At 43.1% G+C, this 5,348-nt stretch overlaps 1 protein-coding gene across 1 annotated transcript in view; it reads left to right on the top strand.

Annotated features, from left to right (window-relative positions):
• The first annotated feature begins 4,647 nt into the window (after positions 1-4,647).
• gaa2 (alpha glucosidase 2) overlaps positions 4,648-5,348 on the top strand; it is a 43,158-nt gene continuing 42,457 nt past the window's right edge. The window contains exon 1 of the mRNA XM_076282172.1: positions 4,648-4,793. The gene's annotated coding sequence lies outside the window, so the exon portion shown is untranslated. The remainder of the gene's footprint in view (positions 4,794-5,348) is intronic.

Below are 5,348 nucleotides of genomic sequence, written 5' to 3'. Positions count from 1 at the left end.
CAACGCCAGCGTCGCGTCCCAGCCAGGCTCATGGACTGACGTAGGGTAAGACTTGAGTCAAGGGGACATGGACTAAGTCTCGGGGGGGCTGTGTAATGATCTGAGCCTAGCTGTATGACTGTACTCCCATGATGCTGTGCGTGTGTGTGTGTGTGTAATGTTGATGTTGGTTGTAGTATGAGTAGTGGCGTTTGCCTTGTTGTGTATGTGTTAGCTGGTATGGTCTTTCTTTGTGTTGTACCTCATGTGTTTACCCCGTGTATTGTATGTGACTACCCTGTTTGTGTATCGTGCTTGTTTAATTGACCTCCCTTGTGTTGCCTGTTTTGTGACGTTCGTGTGTTTTGGTGCGAAACCAATAAAGACCATTTTGAGACAACCTTGCAGATTGTTACAATATTTTCCAGTGTTAGCTCAACTAGCTAACGTGAATTAGTTCACAACGAAGTTGTAATTACCCCAAAACAGCTCTTTATAAAGTAATGTACACCAAGTTATGGCTTAGCCTAGCAAGCAAATATATAAACAGTCATACAATTGACACAATGCCTATTTTCTGACAATTTACATGAGTGAATTTACCAACCTGAAAATTGCTGCTCCAGGAGGCTGATCTGACGTACCTGGCTGCCTGCTACACACGCAAAAAAAAAGAACAGATAGAGCGGGATCTGCGTTGGGTAGTAGGAACGATCAAAAGCCAACATACATGGAGACTGGTGTAAAAAAAAACATAGCGGGATCTGCTTTGGGTAGTAGGAACGATCAAAAGCCAACATACATGGAAGCGACTTCAGGCCGATACCCCTGGGAGGATTCCATGCTGATCGGAAACCGACATCGGGCAGATGTATGTGTGCTGTCTGGGCATGAGCTGCTGTGTAGGCCTATGTGTAGGCTACTAGCATTGGGACTCATTACAGTGTGTCCCATACATTGACTAATCTGTGGCGGGGCGCCACAAAATAAAAATCGGCCGCCACAGATGAATATTCTATGTTTAATTTAATTTAATTTAATTTAATTTAAGTACAAGGTCAAATCCTTGCATTGCCATTGAGCTGCGCTTTTTACGCACGCAGCCTTTCCTTGCCCCGCCCCGCTCTCTCTCGTAGCCCGCTGCCACTCCTCTGCATGTGCATTTAACAAAATATTCACAATTGTTGAAGGATTGTTGTTGCCACATAGAAGCATTGCATAGAAGACGTCTGGTTAAATTGCTAATAAATCCGCTTAGCATCGTGACCATGCTGCGCAAATTTGTTCAAAACTGCTGCATTGAAGTGAACTCTGCTAAGGTCTTATCACAACATAGTAGGCTACATTGAAGAGACTAAACTAAGTTAAGTTATGAAATCAAGCAGTATCTCAAAGCTAACGTTAATAGCGTTATTTACGTTAACGTTAATAACGTTAACGTAAATAGCCTACTGTTTGGATGTCGAATTTAGAATGCTTAGCCTACTTACAGCTGCTTGTCAATTTCGTTGAAGGGCTCATTTTATTGAATCTGACACTGAATGTTTGCAAAATCCCGATGTAAATGGAAAAGTGTTTTCCAAAATTCAAAAGTGCTTGTCCCAAGACGAACCTTTTTTTAACTATGTAGAAAACGTTATGAATTGCATCCACACATCAGCAGCCTTTCAACTGTGTTACAATTGCAAGGGTTCCCTCAAACGTCTTAAAAAGTGACAGGCACTCAATTAGACCTATACACTACTAGAGTGGTCTCGAGACCACTTTTACGTGGTCTCGGTCTTGTCACAGTCTCGACCGTCTTTGGTCTTGGTCTCGGATCCCTCGGTCTTGTCTTGGTCTCATTGTCTTGGTCTTGCGGTCTCGGGTCGACATAGTGGTCGGGAGATTTGCAACAAATATGTCCATGATACAAAACATAACATTCGATAATGCAACATTAAATTATTTCGCCTTTCACGCCCTTCATATGCAACCTTTCAAATGCAACCAATCAATGACATACATGTATTTTGTTGTGATTAAGAAACTGGCGCTCATCCAATCAAAAGACGCAAGTGTAGCCAGCGCGAAACGTTAGGTTTACGTCGTAGCTGTCAGTCTCAGTCAGACCTAATAATAATGTCAGCGAATTCCGCCATCATTAAATTTGCATTCACGGAACATAAATAAATTTGCAGTCCAGGGGCAAGAAAGAAGCATTCTGCAAAATGCAAGTTTTGCAAAGTCTCTCTCTCTCATCATTGTCATGCAATTGCTATAGCCTACATAGTTTATCTCACCCAGTCTACGAAAACATTTACAGTGAGTGAGCTCACAGTCACACACATTCATGACATGCTCTGTCTCTGCATTGTTCTGTCTGTAGTTGAAATAATACCTTCTTAAATTTAATTTAAACTGGGACTGAACCTCTTAGCCCAGCAGGGTTCTCAAGTCTCACGCAATGGGCGTGAGACACACGCAATTCAACAAGTTCACACGCTCACACACCACACCTTGCATTTCTCACGCAGAAATATTACTAGGGATGTCAAGGTATCTGCATAATTATTAGAGGAGGCGCAGGGATACGAGAGGATTTCTCGCAGGGTTCAGAACTAGCGCACCACTCACTGCAAAATCAAAAAAATAAATAGCCACCGACATCCAATCAAAAAATAGTAGGCTATTCGTTGTATCCGGGTAAAATTCCAAAATAGCACATCCCCTCCCTACAACCACGTTATGCTTGTGTGGGGTTACACGTTTAAGATTTCAAAACTGCACCAACATTCTTTTTATTCAGAAATTCAACTGTCTGTCATTTGGTAAACCAGCCTACTTATGGTACTTTACAGGGTGTGTAAATCAAGCCTTTTCACGAACATTTGGCCTAGCCTACTTTATGGCAAAATTATTTCTTATCTATAAACTAAACTAAACTGTCGGTCATTAAGAAAACCTAATGATTGTGTCGTTATAGCTTTGTGTAAGCCAGACATCAGCAACGTTCATTTTACACGACCAATCACTCTCGTGGCTGCCTGCACTTTCCCTGTCGTCACGGCTGCAACTTTCGCACTCGTTTGTGCTTTTTAGCGCCGTGTTCATCAGGTCCCGGGACACCCATCTGATCCTCCATGGACCATGTCAACAATGAATGAAAATTAGCTTATTATTAACGAGTGTTATCAATTTGAGCGAGTATGCTACACATAGGCCTACATTTTTTTCTAAACATACAGGACTGCTGCAGACAATGACCTGCCAACCACCATCATGTATAATGAACTTGCTGTCCTCGGTTTCGGCATGCATGCTTAGTCTAATGATTCAGTGACAATATAGGCTACTCAAGTGAATAAAGCAATTAGCCTAATAAATAAAATATATGTCTCACTCAGTACATATAGGCCTACATCTCGTAAATTGGTGAGCCATAGAATATCCCAGCGCCACGATTATTATATTTCAAGATTCCAATCTATCCCACCTAAATATGAAAAGTTATTTCTACTGACATGCTTCCTGGTGACATAAAAAAACAAATGGTTTCCCTTGATAAGGCTGACATAAGAGACATAGGCTATGCATTATACTTTCCCAGACAAAAACAAGATATAGGATGTATAGATTACAATGACAAATTCAAGGTCTCAAAGGGTTAATGCTTCTTTCCAATTTTTTTTTATAATTAGTGAGTGAGTGCACCCCCCCCCCAATCTCACTCCAAGCTGAGCTCAAAACTTGAGAACCCTGCCCCAGTATGCTGCTCTTATTCAATTGATGCAAGTTATGGTGTAACACCAGAGACTTTCTAATGTGGAGACACAGCACTCAAAAAATCCTCCATAGAAATGCATGGGGCTAGTTTGCAACGTTGTCTACACATATCCCACCCCTTCCTCGCCAAAATGTCGACATGTGTATACATTGAGCGAATAATGTGGTGTGAGTTGACTACTTTGAGCCAATTATGTGCTGTGTTGTGCAGACATTGTGCCAATCATGTGTTGTGAACTCGACACTGGAGCACGGTTGGTGTGGTGAAGCCTTGCGCACGCGCATTTCTGCTGAATAGGATGCCCGATGAGTACCCAAAAAGCGTTGCAATATGGCCGCCGAGTGGAGGGACATGCCTAAAAGGACTTTGGTAACACTAGCTCGCTAGCTGTTTTTTTTTTTTTTTTTGGTCTCGGTCTTGGTCTCGGTCTCGTCTCGACTTTGTCTTGGTCTTGACTCAGTCTGTCTTGGCCTTGGTCTCGTCTTGGTCTCGGTCTTGATACCCTCTGGTCTTGGTAGTGTCTTGGTCTCGGTTTAGGCGGTCTTGACTACAAGTCTATACACTACCAAGACGATCTTAATACCCCCCCTTGTCAAAGTCAGCTACCGCCACAAATTGAATCCAATTCTGTGGGAAACTGCATTATCTACAGTAGAATACATTTATAAATCTACTGTCCAAACTAGTTTGGTGAATGAATCAAGCACTTGCTATCAACACAACACACACGGACACGTCCCTCCTACTCCCAACTCCTGCAAAACTTTATGCAAGTGGATCTGTTGGCAGGACTACTGCTGGACTATTCCGTCATTTCGTAACAGCGCCTCCACACCAATAGAGGGCAGCAGTGAGGCGTAGAGCTGAAATGGGATACTCTCGAAACGAGAGAATTACGCCAAGAAGAAGAGTGGAATAACAGAACTTGTTGGAAAGGGCAAACATTCACTTGCTTCTCGACTGGACTCGACTGAGTTTGACATGCGAAGGAATGTAACTTGTTTTTCAGTGATATTTATGAGGCAGAATTAGCGTAATTTTGCACACGGTAAGTATCGCTGTGGCGGACTGCCTTGCATGTGTTTTTGTCGCCGATAAAACGTTATCAGTATTCTGCACGTACCTAACATTACGCTGCATTGTTGCTCCGTCAGAATAAGTTAGTCGCTTTTCGTAATGTAACGGTCAGTACTTGGCCCTGTATATTTAAAGGATTATTGTGGGAAAGTGTGAGTTTTGGACGTATCAGTTTGGAGTCGTACCAATTACACACAGGTAGCGGCCACCTTCGCCAGCCATTCGGACTGACGCAGGAAGATCGGTGATAAGCACGACTCCAGGAGTCGCTGCGCAACGAGGGTTCGATTGGTCTTCCAAACAGATAGAACTGTTAACGTCGTGGCTCTCCGTGTTCCCGTCTCACACATTCCGTCAGATCTGATAAGTGTGACCGATGACCTGAAGCCCGTTCCGCTGGTAGAGGAATGCTGTGCGATGTTGCTAGACCGTCTTTCGACCTTGTTATTGTGATCATCCGCGAAAGCTGACATCTGCGCAGTTATTGCGACTCAGGTCATATCTCAGTCCAAGGTTCAGTGTGTGA

This window comes from Alosa pseudoharengus, unplaced genomic scaffold, assembly GCF_046254945.1.
Source record: "Alosa pseudoharengus isolate Yale_2024_CS ecotype anadromous, Long Island Sound unplaced genomic scaffold, YU_APseudo_1.1 YU_APseudo_1.1_scf_1, whole genome shotgun sequence".
Classification (NCBI taxonomy): domain Eukaryota; kingdom Metazoa; phylum Chordata; class Actinopteri; order Clupeiformes; family Clupeidae; genus Alosa; species Alosa pseudoharengus.
The sequence above is the reverse complement of the archived record's forward strand: the minus strand, read 5'-3'. Positions and strand labels throughout refer to the sequence as shown.